The 12,916-nt window shown below is 51.0% G+C and overlaps 6 non-coding genes across 6 annotated transcripts; 4 read left to right on the forward strand and 2 right to left on the reverse strand.

The window, feature by feature from the left end:
• The first annotated feature begins 653 nt into the window (after nt 1–653).
• On the forward strand, nt 654–726 carry TRNAV-AAC (transfer RNA valine (anticodon AAC)). Its single transcript has one exon. It is a non-coding gene; the product is annotated as a tRNA-Val (tRNA).
• Nucleotides 727–1,182: 456 nt separating this feature from the next.
• Nucleotides 1,183–1,253, reverse strand: TRNAG-GCC (transfer RNA glycine (anticodon GCC)). The gene has a single exon. It is a non-coding gene; the product is annotated as a tRNA-Gly (tRNA).
• Nucleotides 1,254–1,443: 190 nt separating this feature from the next.
• TRNAH-GUG (transfer RNA histidin (anticodon GUG)) lies at nt 1,444–1,515 on the forward strand. The gene has a single exon. It is a non-coding gene; the product is annotated as a tRNA-His (tRNA).
• A 2,049-nt stretch (nt 1,516–3,564) lies between these two features.
• On the reverse strand, nt 3,565–3,638 carry TRNAT-AGU (transfer RNA threonine (anticodon AGU)). The gene has a single exon. It is a non-coding gene; the product is annotated as a tRNA-Thr (tRNA).
• Nucleotides 3,639–4,058: 420 nt separating this feature from the next.
• On the forward strand, nt 4,059–4,132 carry TRNAN-GUU (transfer RNA asparagine (anticodon GUU)). The gene has a single exon. It is a non-coding gene; the product is annotated as a tRNA-Asn (tRNA).
• A 299-nt stretch (nt 4,133–4,431) lies between these two features.
• Nucleotides 4,432–4,503, forward strand: TRNAC-GCA (transfer RNA cysteine (anticodon GCA)). Its single transcript has one exon. It is a non-coding gene; the product is annotated as a tRNA-Cys (tRNA).
• Nucleotides 4,504–12,916: the final 8,413 nt, after the last annotated feature.

The following is a 12,916-nucleotide window of genomic DNA, read 5'->3' on the forward strand; positions in this document are numbered from 1 at the left end:
CTCAACCTCTCCGATCTAGAGAGTCACTCTCCTGCTTTACTCGGTCCGCTGCCGGTGAGGAACATTTTCTTTCATCGGAGCCGTCCCCATCTGGAACTTCTGATCAGAGATCTCTCGAAATTCCGTCTATGATAATCTCTATCCAGCTCCATGAGCGCGTCGTAGATTCCGCAACGGCCACCACCGCGTGGTCCGTGCGTACAGGAGCTCCCCTCCTCCTGAGTTGAGGAGAGCCGAATCCGGACGTCCCAGGAAGTGTCGACGACGTTGGCGGCCATCGTGCATCTCAATCTGTTTGATGGACATTTCGTGATGTCAAAGCATTCAGAAATCCCTTCGAAATGGAGCTCTTTTCCGCATGGTCTACAATTATCCTATGCTGGAGTGAGGACCAAGGGAGATGCATCATTTCATCATCCATCAGTCTCTTCATAGGGGGCTCGTACCCCTCCAGGATCCAGAACGCTGACTCTGAGCCATGACGATGCCTTGAATACAGGATTGCGATACATGCGCTAACCGAATCCTGGTATCGCTTGAGCGCCAGGAGAAATATCTTTTCGGAGCGCGTTTATCTATGTTGGAGAGCCCATCAAGCGATAATCGCGCGTGCTCCGTATCTCCCTACTCGTTGAATGCCGGTGTCCCCCACGGTTCCTGTGGTGTAGTGGTTATCACATCCGCCTAACACGCGGAAGGTCCCAGGTTCGAGCCCTGGCAGGAACATTAGTTTTTCATTGGGGGGGGGGCATCTTTTTCGACGTGGGGCTGTTCAGTTCCTGGATCCGCGAATCACGACTGATAATAATCGATTTCGGAGCTTCCTCTCGCGGGAGACAGGCATACTATGGGAACCATGAGCTCGGAGTTCCCCTTACAGCCCATCTCGCACGATTTGGGCCGGCAGCTCCCCTTGTTGGGCCTATCTCATGCTTTGAGCCTTTAGCTGAGGCTGTCTTTGAGCCACGGAAAATCAGGATCAGCCTTATTCGCCGAGAGGCAGAATATCCGATGTCATACAATGTCGGAAATCCAATTCAATTGTGTCTCGTGTCAAGAAAGATCTGTTGCCCCCTCCCGTACTTCCTGTGAGCTGTCTGGGTCCTGACTCGGTGTTTCCAAAATCAAGCTACGGATCCGTCGTTTTGACTCTTTCTGGCCTTGATTTCGGAAAAAATAGAATGCGTCGGCCGGGAATCGAACCCGGGCCACCCGCGTGGCAGGCGAGTATTCTACCACTGAACCACCGACGCTTCTTGCTCCTTTCTGATATTTTGTGATGCAATGAGAAATTGTAGAAAGAAGATATCGAGTTCGATGATCCCTCACTGAGGCGCCCGTTTGAACGACAGGAATCGACGCGAATTCACGAAGAGAAATCAGGTATCCAGACGGGACGCTACACCTAATCACGGAGCACTTCAACCCCCGGCGGTGCCATTAGCCGTGATCGTATAGTGGTTAGTACCTTGCGTTGTGGCCGCAATAACCCAGGTTCGAATCCTGGTCACGGCATATGTTTTGCGTCGGATTCGATCGAGGCGAGAGTGATCGCAAGATTCTGGATTGCTCTCGTTTTCCAATCGGCGCTGAAGAAAATGGAGACTTCTGAACCGTGTGCACAGATAGGAGACATTTGACCGAGATCAGAAATTCACCCCGGCTCCGCAGGCAATGGATTCGAAGCATCGACACCCGGGAGAACCACCGCACCGTCATCACCGAGATACCGCCGCGAATCGGAACCGGTAGAATCGGACTGCTCACAAGCGATGGCTCACATCAGTCAGATCGATCTGATGATCAAAGCCTCGATGGATACGGCCTGCTGCGATGTTGCGGAGATGACGACAAGGACTTTCTGTTCCGTGTCGACGTACCTCACTCGACAATTTTGCTATAGATTACTTAAGTTCCCTAGGGGCGGGATCCTCATACGGACAGTCCCTTAGAGGCGGAGTTCGTCATACGGAAAGCTCCCCATAGCCGGGGTTCCTTACACGGAAAGTTCTCAAAGGGGTGAGCCATTTCTGCATCTCCTGGGCTCCTCATAATCGGGTTTTCGAGGTACCATGTTTGCCCGAATATACATAAGTCCACCCTTGTTTTCTTCACAACCCCAGAAACGACAACCGGGCATCCTCCGAGGAGGAGGACTCATTCAAAATTGTTCAATGCCTCGGAAAACGATATAGGACCTCGACCGTATTTCGACTCTATAACTACAATATCATCAGCCTCTGCTCGATCTCCACGAAGGTCTAGTGCTCGAAGACGTGCCGCAAGATGTCGCATTTCCGTTCCTTTGCCTTATTCCGGCCCGAATCGATGATGCTTTCCGATGCAGGCGTAAATTCCGTCGCACATTCCGTTGTGAGCGATTTTTGATGCGAAAAAAATGATTGACTTCAGATCGGAGCTATTCTTTGAAGGCTTTGTTGATCGCCAGATTTCAGATACTCGGTCATTCCTGCGAGGATCATGATTTGAGCCAGTACACATGTATGTATTTCGACGAAGCACCACTTCTCGGTAATGAGGCTTCCTTCACGGCGCGGAATCGAGTCAACGAATGCTCCCGACTCGACTTGTATTCAAATAGGTTGATCCGCGGTTCTTTTCGCAGTTGTTTTGGATAACCTTTACACGTCTTAAAATGGATTTGCCATAAAAGTATGTACATCTATTTCTTTGGCACCACAATATATACAAGAGCATGTTTTCTTCTTGCCGTTGAAGAAGTCGTGGTCTGTACAGATACGGTGATGGTATCCGTGGTAGGTTAGGCGACGTATGTACTGTGTGTCTGTTCTTCCCGAGGATTTCCATCCGTCGTTTGTAAACGCCGGTCCATCGTTGTAGTTCTCTGTGTGGTATTTTGTGCGTCCATCTCCGAGTTTCTTTGAGTATTCTACCCACGCTTCCGTCTGGAAAGTGTACCCCAGGTCTTTGAGGTATTCGCACAAAGTTCTCTCCCCTGCCAGTTGGAGTGCGAAGCTATTCGAGGTATTTCGGCTCAGGCCGAGGACTGCTTTGAGGTATAGCGTTTTGCATCGGTCTAGCTTTGCCATGGCGCTTGCGGTCAGTCGCGGGGCGACACACGACATTCCGTATCGGATGGTGGGGGTGATTTTGATTTCGAATATCTTGAGCGCTAGTGTCAGAGGGATTTTTCGGAGCCCTCCGAGGCATGTGGTTGACGTTGCCGTTCTCGTGAGCAGTTGGTCCAGGTGGGAGCTGAAACCTAGTGAGGGCTGCATTGTGAGGCCGAGGTATTTGAAGCTAGTTACAATCTTCAGCGGCTTCTTGTGGAGGTAAAGCTTCCTCTTTTCGGTCGCTCCTGACTTCCTGAACTTCAATACTTCGGATTTTTCGCTGTGGACCGTCATTTTGTTGTATAGAGAACGTTTCCGCAGGCTTCCTTCCGGAGACCGGCTTTTTCTGAAGCCAAGTCCGAAAATCTGGGACAGGGTTCATTCTCCGGTGAGGCCTTATATCAGGGGAAACACGGTAGGTATTCTCCTTCAGAACAGCGCTACGGGAAAAATGAAAACTATAAAAGGAAGGCTCCGGCGAGATTCGAACTCACGATCTCCTGTTTACTAGACAGGCGCTTTAACCAACTAAGCCACGGCGCCTCATCTACACGTTGCGAGTGTTTCGGAGCATAATCAGCGTTTGGATGGCGTTTCGGAGAAAAACAATAGGTCGCGATGCACGCACTATATAAAACGCATCTGCTTCACGCATAATATGGAATGAGACACCCGAAGGCGTCCGGAAGCGCGATATCTGTTCCCGGCGCCCTTACAATAATTATAGTCCCCAGGGAAGCGAAGGCCGTTGCCCTCTTGAGCAGGATAGGTGTACTGTTCTCTCGACCGCCTCACCGAATTGATTCCGAGGAGCAGGCCTTCGATCGACACATAAGAACTGTCTAGAGCGGTCCCTGAGAGGAATCGACCGCCCCTCATCCGCGTAAACTCGAGAAATTCTCCGGAAAGCTCCTCCCAGCGTCGCTGGCTTGTGGTTTGCTCGATTTCCTCAGAGGTGCTGTGGCCTCCGTGGCGCAATCGGCTAGCGCGTTCGGCTGTTAACCGAAAGGTTGGTGGTTCGAATCCACCCGGGGGCGACTACTTTTTCGTTGAGCCGGCGATTCTACAGTGGTGATTGGTGATTGCCGAGGCTGCATTCGAATATTTTTCAGGATCCTGGGATGAGAGCACCTGATGTACGACAAGCTCCAGTGAACGGGTTGTGCTCTCTTGGCGATTCCCGTGCTGGTAATGGCGAATGAGAGGGCGCGGCGCCTTGGCGTCGGTCGCGCGTCGTATATGCGCCGCGCGCTTCCCACTGTGACATGCGCAAGCGCAGCTCCTCCGTGAGTTACCATAGAAATGACTCTTCTCCAGTGCCCTCCTTAAGCACGGTGGGGGTATAGCTCAGTGGTAGAGCATTCGACTGCAGATCGAGAGGTCCCCGGTTCAAACCCGGGTGCCCCCTTGGCTTATTTTGCACTTTCCGATTTGTACCTTACGACTTCGAACCTTACGACCAATATTCGTATCGATATCTGTTGCTCCCGTCGACCGCATTGACCAGGAAACCATTGTATGCTTCGACTGGGCGATATCTTGGCTCCAGGCCTTCCCGCTAGTGTAAATTCCAGGCATTCAAGAATCGGAGCATTCTTTTCCCGATACCCTTTCGCTGAACAGAGACAAGCTCGATCAGAGGTTCAATGTTCAAGCTCGTGAAATATCTGGTGATTATAAACCTTGAACCTCTGAGGGAAAACTCGGGAAAATAGAAAAGATAGGAAACTCGACTTCCTTCGTTCAAGTTTCAGCTGGAAGAAGATCTCCCTCATTGATGGTAGAAAGGATGAAGGATTTAAGAGGACACCGAACTCGGTTTGCGACTTTGGGGGTTTATTTATAAAATGAGCAAAAATAAAACGTCTTATTTATGTATAAAACGTCAAGAAATGTGAGGATGCGATGAGAGGTCTCTCCCGATGACGGGGAGCTGCGCTTGAGCAATCTCCCTTATAAAGGCACATTGCCATATTATATAAGTACACCATATTATATTATAGAGGTACACGCAGCCCCCAACAATCCGGAGAGATGCGCCTCACCTCTCATGAGCATCCCAAGAACAACCCTAGTCAGCAAATCTGCTATCAATGATTACTTCTGTCCCCCCTGAGCTGTAATTCGGTTTCTGCTCCAAAGAAGCGCCCGAGACGGGGAGAGTTTCGAAGCTATCGACACGGGAGATATCACACCGCAGCTGAGGCGATCAATGGTCGCTATTTCTCCTTCTGTGATTTGATATATCATCCGTGGACCGACTCGTCGCGAGACTCTGGTTCACGGAGTCGAGGGCACCTCGGGCTGGAATCGCCTCACAGTGACAATATCTAATGATAATGTCCATCCAGAGAGACGATGTCCAGCCCTCATGCCCTCATTTTACCCCGCTTGGAAGCTAGTCCCGACTATCGTCGGACATAACACCGGAATCAGCGTCGATGACCAAATAGTGCAGACCTTTGGCCTCATCATACCTCTCGGCACTCAAGAAAATATTTCTCCTTGAGAGTAACTTCCGTCCTAAGCGGACCCTCTCATCCCAGCAAGGAATATTGAGAACAGCACCCGACAGGAGGAAAGAAGGTGCGCTCTGGAAGTTCTCGTGTAGAGCGCGAATACAGTCTTTCGCGACCGCTCGTTCGATCCCGAGATCTATATAGTAGACTATAGGTAATCTTGGGTCGGATACATCCTTCACGATCGCCCTATGATAGTCTTTCGTAGCATCCAGGGGCACAGCGCAAAGCATGCCTTCCCGAATGGTTTCGAGCAACAGAGTGTTGTTCCTATATTCGGCTTGGAGACGATCATGGATGTCCTGGAACAATTCGTCCCGCACCGTGAATGTGAGCTGGAGGGTCTGACGATGGGGGTCGACCGCCTCGATTGTGACTGCCGTTGACACCTTCAACGGCAGTTTCATTTTGCCGAATTTCCGGAGAGAGCGATCGAAGACGTCGTCAGTTTCATCAGTGTGCCCGATCCCTGTCGCTATAGGCTCCGGATTGTTCCCGCAACAGTTGCACTGCGATATTGACAGCATTATCGGTGACTGCGCATCGTCGACGTCGATGGTGTTCTTCACGTTCGAGACGTCTTCGGTCAGACATTTGACCCGGGATTCATTCGAGTCCTTCATTTGTAAAAATCTTTCGAGAGCGTTCGAATCATAGTCACCAAGCTGCTTGCAATATTCTCCCAAAGTAATTTTTTCCCCGACAACGTATGGCTGAAGAGAATCAGTTTCTCGACAAGCTCGTGGATGGTGAGTGTCTTCATTCGCACTTCCGGCTGAATGAGCGGAACTCGGGCTGCTTCAGGAGATAGAGACTGAGTTCGAGGTCTAAGATTTGTGACCGGGGCGGGCTCAACCGCTTGTCGGGCGAAGTTTCCGGACTTCACTCCACGCGGAGGAACCGATGGCCATCGCTGTCTCAGCTCTGCTAATTCCAATGGCCTTGCTGGTGGATAGAGATGGCCAGTGGATTCGTCGACGAAGCAAACGTCCGGGAGCGCAGCGAAATAAGCCAAATATGGCGCATCGCGAGTATCCAAGTTTTTATGACCCCTCTCGAGGTTTACTTTGTTGAAATAAACGACGAAATCGGTCACGTGGACGCTGCGTTTCCCCCCTAGAAAACGAAGAAGGTCTTGCCGCAAGAGAGCCCTGAATTTCTCGCCGGTCCACTGGGCTCGAGCCAAACCCCGCATTCGATCGCGATCGGTGATCAGGCTGCCCATCCCTGTAATGCAGATGTTTGAATCCCGGTGCGGTACAATGCGAGTATGGGGATATTGGATTGGGAAGCACGCGTCCAATTCAGCTGGGAGGAGAACTCACCGTCCGCTGGATTTCTCGCCTAGTGGTCAGAACTTTGAAAGAAGTCGATAATCAAAAGCTTAATGTGGGATTCCGGTGCTTGTAGAAACTTTTGTTCGAAAAGGATTGGGTGGTATCCTGGAAGGACAAATGATCGTTACTATCCTCGGTCATGTAGCTCGATTTTTCTTGAAAAAAAGAAGAGAGAAAACCGATGTCCCTCGAAGATCGATCGATGGGTGTCGAGACTATGAGACTATGATGGATATTCCGACTCGAATCGGGATCCTTTCAGGATACGGAACTCCAGAAGAAAGTATGCCAGGCGAGCGACTGATGTGCAATTGCTAAAATCGGGATCGGATGCTCCCGCACCAGTTCCTCGGGAGAATCTGTCTGGATGACCAGAGGAAGACTCAAGCTTAGCAGCGACTGCCTGGGGAGTCATTCCAGACCCCACTGCTGTGACGGTCCACCCCAAACGGCGATAGTCAGCTTCGGCTGGAATCGACGCGGAGTTTTCGTCGACCAAAAGTCATTTACAGTTGCTTTCCGCCGCAGTAACAAGCCTCAAGTACACGCTGGACTCAGCCGACCGCTGACTGCCTCACCGTCGGATATGCACGATACCTTCTCACCTGACGTGAATATTTACCGAGCGAAGCTCCGTCGAAGGAGGTATCGACGAATCTCAGCCGCGGTACCATGACTTCGTTATTATTATCATCACCAACCTAATCGAAATGACTGAAGTCAATTCGACGAGCTTTTCATCTTCGGGACTATTTCTTACATTTTTTTGATTGTGCCGAGGGTGCTTGGTCTCAGGAATTCAAGGTTGGAATCATCTCCGCACAAAGGCTCTCCGAGATGCCTTTCCTCACAGCATTCCACAATATATGGCGTCTATTAGGGCCGGCAAAGTCTAGTCCTAGTCATGTCATAGCCCCGGAACCAGAGCTACGTAGCTTTCTCGCAGATGCTGACGGTCACTAACAACTCACAACACATCGACGAGCAGTCGCCCATGCCCTCTCCCAGACACGAGCATTCGAGAAAAGTCTAGAACAACTTTCGCAACACAGGCGCTTAACCGTAGAGCCAGGACTGATACTGTTCTCATTTTTCGAGATATCGCGGCTGATGAATTCGGTATGCGTGACAACAAGATTTTCCAATGATTGCTTGGCGATTACGACGGCCGGTGAAGCTCATTTTCTGAGTGCGCGGAGCTGCGGGCATCTCTCTTAACTTCGAGTCGGTTCATTGGTATGATAGAAGCGGGCTCCACTCGCGAGTCGCGAAGATGCTCAGCTTCGTGGGATCCACTTTTTGATTGAATGCAGTTTGACATTTCGAATGTGTGGAATCTACGGGGATATTGAATTGAGGGTGTCAGTCCAAATTTCGCCCGGAAGCGGCGAAGTTCCGACTTCTCTACAGCTGATGGCTGCGGTACTCCGGGGCTCAACTATGCGGATGCCTCACAACAGTGTACCGCTAGTTTGGGTCGAAAGATCGCTCAGCTTACGCTGTATTATACAGTGTAAGCCCCCTGCACATACAGCCTGTATATCATGTCCTTGGATGATTTTGGGCGAGAATCCTCTCCCATCTCCTTTCCGAATATACGAAAGACTCCCCGAAATTCGGGCCGGGAAGAATCATGTCTCCACAAAAAAAGAAGAACATGTGCCAGTATCCCCCCACATCGCGTGCACTTGAAATTCGCCATGATCCATGATTGCTATTGGAATCAGAAATTTGGAAATACCAACCGCCATCTCCGAACTCATGGCTCGCATCCGAGCTTCCAGCTACCGAGAACATCGGAATCATCCCGAGAGCCACATTCAGCAATATCGATCTCATTCTCCGTGAATGGGAATGAAATTTCGTCACGAGAACACCATGCACATCGGTAACACGAGGAGCAAAGTTATTCGAGAAGAACAACGATGCGATAGGAGCTCCGGTGGAGTAGAAAATTTCCTCCGAAGTCAGTGGCTAAGATTACATCGCCTTGCCTGGCGGCGTTTCAAAATATCAAATAACTGCCTCCTTCGCTTCCCGAGAATTTCGTGATTGATCTTGAAAGAGTTAGCGTCCAGTGCAATCGGAGCGTCGGAACGAATTCGGGAGACTTCTGGATTGATGACCAACGTATCCCAATTCATGACCCTTCTGAGACACGAATGGACGAGCCGGCTATGGGGTCGTAGTCCGAAACTCTCGGGATACTCACGCGCGAGCTAGTCTGACGCGGGTCACCAGAACCGGAGCGCGAGGACTTCTCGAACCAGGGCCCAGGCTCGGATTGAAACCGCACGGAAATCGAGTCCGCCCGCGGATGCTCTCAGCGTCCAGATTGTCTCTGCGCTCGGATATGACTGTGATTGATTTCGGCGGATGCTTTCGCTTACGTTTGGCTCCGTTGACAGTTGTCTCTTCTCTCAGGGCAAGGAGTGTCGTATCAGGAGTAAACTTGAGGACTTTTCGTCAGGCACTTCACGGCGAAGAAACGGGCGACGCGATATCTTGCAAGTAGCAATGAAGACGGCGAAATCGTCGTCTCGCGAGCCCTGACGCGATGAAACACGAAATGAGCCTCGTTGCACGATTCCTCGGCAGATTCTCAACCAAAGTATTTCGAGGTGTTCACTTTCCGGCATCTCCTCGCAACCTGTTCGCATCGGATCGCGAGGCTTCAGAAGTTCCGCTGATGCTGCGTTCATTGACGAGCGCAACGAGAACTCCGCTGCGACGAGAGCTCTCGAGGTCCGAGCGCACAACTCGATCATTAGAACTTTGATCGCAGATGACACCGGAGTCCTCTCCATGACTCCACAACCCGATCGGAATGTTCGCAGCGACCCCCACAGGGATCCCAGGAGAGGAGTTCGGTCGCTCTCGGTTGCTTCTGGGTTCGGCAGCCTGCTTCCGCTCGGACCGGGAACGGGTCACTCGGACTGCGCCCCGACGGTCCCGTCTCGGAACCCGATCGGGGGTCGCAGATCTCCGGAGAGCGTAATGGGTCCTGAGGGAGCTGCCTGAAGGAACACTGAGTATCTTCGTTAACAATGTTCAGATGTGGTTCGGAGTTTTCTTGGACCAGAGATTCATGATCGTGATCAGTGATTGTGTACTTGTAATTGGGCGTCCGTGGGGAACGAAATTCTTCCGGTGTACCAGGCCGCAGAAATTCCCACGATTCCGACGGACGCCGAGGATGGACCTGCGGCCCGTTCCGCAAACGGCTGTTCTTCCAACGATTCTTCGACTCGAAGAGGAAAACCGCGAGTCGTCCCGACACGGAGTCAGAGTATCATCGCATATTGACTTCGAGGATAGATCCTTGAGGGTGTTTCGCGCGACATCGGAATATTGCATCTAAGAAGCCCGGAGCGGAGGTCCTCCTGGCTGATGAGGGGTCAAGATCATTCGAGGGCATGGCGGCGGCGTGGAATACATCGATCGCTTCGCGAGGAGCCGAAGTCGCGACCCCTTGGCATCGGTTATTCACTCTCGGATAAATTCACACAGAGGCACAATCCTCTGGTCTCTGGCGGCACCGACATCGGAGCGCTGCTCTTTCAAGCAGTCTGGCGGGTGCACACCGTAGCAATCTCAGCCGATTGTATTGATCGCTACTGGACGCATTAAACGCCCCGCGAGACCGGTCTTCAGGTAGGGGCGCGTGACGGGTGCACGACTTGCATGAACTCGGCAGAATTGAATCGCTATGGGGGCTTACTCGGCACCGGTCAAGCATCTCGTCTTGTGAAGAAAGGAGCTCTTGCTCATTATGGCTCTCTGAAAGATTCGGCTAAAACCTTCCATACTGCGGTCCTTCGTCCTGAGGCGCGGATTGCAGCGTCCAGGTCTCCACTTCAGGTCATTGGAAATAGTGGTCTAGGGGCTGCATACGTCAGCAACCATCGGGTGATATTGGTGTTGAGATTTCCCTCTTTGGTACTGTGTGATACGTGAACCATTGCGCATGCTCAGAATATCTTATATAAGCCCAAGCAGCCCCTCCAATAAACTCTTTTTTCTCTCTGTACAACGCTTCGTTATTTTGCTGCCATTCTGTACAGGTTATGGGCCCAGTACATTGCGGAATCTAACGGACAGCGATCACGGTGAATCAGGTGCAACGAAAGATGGATAAGCTGCAGGTTGCTAAGTTTGACGGCAAGCATGATTTCATCGTGTGGAGAATTCAAGTTCAATCCTATTTGGAAGCGAACAACTGGTTCGGTACGATCAACGGAGCTCTCAAGAGGACTGACGAGAGTGCAAGCGAGTGGATGAGGTCAGAAGCTAAAGCCAAGGCAGTTATCCTCAACTCCTTAGAGACGTCTGTCGTTCGAACGGTTATGAATCTCAAGACGGCGGAAAATATGTGGGAAAGGCTGAGCACTATCTACGAATCTCGTTCCAAACTCTCCGTGAGCCTTCTGAGACAAGAGTTCTACTCATACCGAATGACTGACTCTATGGATATGGCTACCCACTATAGCTAATGTGGAGTCGATGGTTCAGAGGCTGAGCGATTTGGGGAAGGAAATGGAGGAGGACGAAGTGATTTCGAAGCTGCTCCAGTTACCCAGGAAGTATCATGGTTTGGTTGCGGCTTGGGATGCTGTGGACGAAAAGCTGCAAACGAGGGAAAATCTCATCCCGCGAATGCTGAAGAATGGAAAAAGACTCGAGAAAGATCCTCCAGTAGCTCAGGAAAACGAAGCGTCCGTGGCGCTGGCTGTGAAGCAAGTTCGGAAGAAGTTCAGCGGTGTACATATGTTACTTCTGCGGCAAAAGTGGTCATAAGAAAAATCGATGCCAGAAGTACCGTCAAAGTAAAGGCGGACAAGCGTCGGTGTCAGCCCCTAGTCCTAAGCCTAAGCCAGACGCAATGACTGTCGCCAGTCAGTCGTCGCAGGATGATCTGATATTCAGCGCCAAGTGCTCATCTGGACAGAAAGACGAGGAATGGCTAGCTGATACAGGAGCTGCAAGACACATGTGCAATCGCAGGGACTGGTTTTCCGATTTCCATGAGCTGACCAATAAGCATCCATTCTATTCTGCCAGCGGCCATGTCATCTACGGAACCGGGGTGGGCACGATTCCTCTCGAATGTTTCGTGTCTGGTCGTGCTCAGAAGGCTGAGTTGAGAGAAGTGTTGTTCGTTCCCGAAGTGAAACAGAATTTGATCTCGGTCGGTAAATTGACTGACAGAGGATTGGAGGCACACTTCTCAGCTCAGACAATGTCAATCACTCACGGTGGGAAAGTCGTCGCCGTCGGAAAAAGAGAAAGCAACAGGCTATACCGAATTGATTGCCGAGTTCTCAAGGTTGAAGCTGTAACGAAGACCTCCCGCATGACAGTGTCTTCGAGTCGACCGCAGTCCTTGGTCGTTTGGCACGAAAGACTTGGGCACGTGAATTATCGAACTCTCGAGAAAGCAATCGAACGTGGAGCTTTCAGTGGAGTCGAAGTTCGAAAATCTGTCAAGTCACCGAAATCTCGACCAAGCTGTGAAGCCTGTTTCATGGGTAAGCAAGCTCGGCTACCCTTGTTTCCTTCGGACAAGCGTGCTTCGAAGTGCGGCGATCTTATCCGTTTCGATATCTGTGGACCCATGAGCACACCCTCGATGTCTGGGCGAAGGTGGTTGGCGATTTTTGTGGATGATTACAGTGGTTTCTTATTCGTATATTCTCTTCGGGAGAAGAGCGAGATTTACGAAGCCATGCAGTCAATTATTGTGGAAGCTGCATCCTGTAATCATTCAATCAAAGTTGTGCGCAGTGACAACGCATTGGAATTCAAGTCCGCGAAAATGGTTGCGCTGCTCAGGGATCGCCTAATCAAGCAACAGTTCAGTACACCTTACGTTCCTGCTCAGAATGGAAGAATCGAGAGGCAGAATCGAACGGTTATCGAATGCGCTCGTACGATGCTAACTTCTGCCGGTTTACCGAAGACGCTG

This window comes from Galendromus occidentalis, unplaced genomic scaffold, assembly GCF_000255335.2.
Source record: "Galendromus occidentalis unplaced genomic scaffold, Mocc_1.1 scf7180000077442, whole genome shotgun sequence".
In the NCBI taxonomy this organism is placed as follows: domain Eukaryota; kingdom Metazoa; phylum Arthropoda; class Arachnida; order Mesostigmata; family Phytoseiidae; genus Galendromus; species Galendromus occidentalis.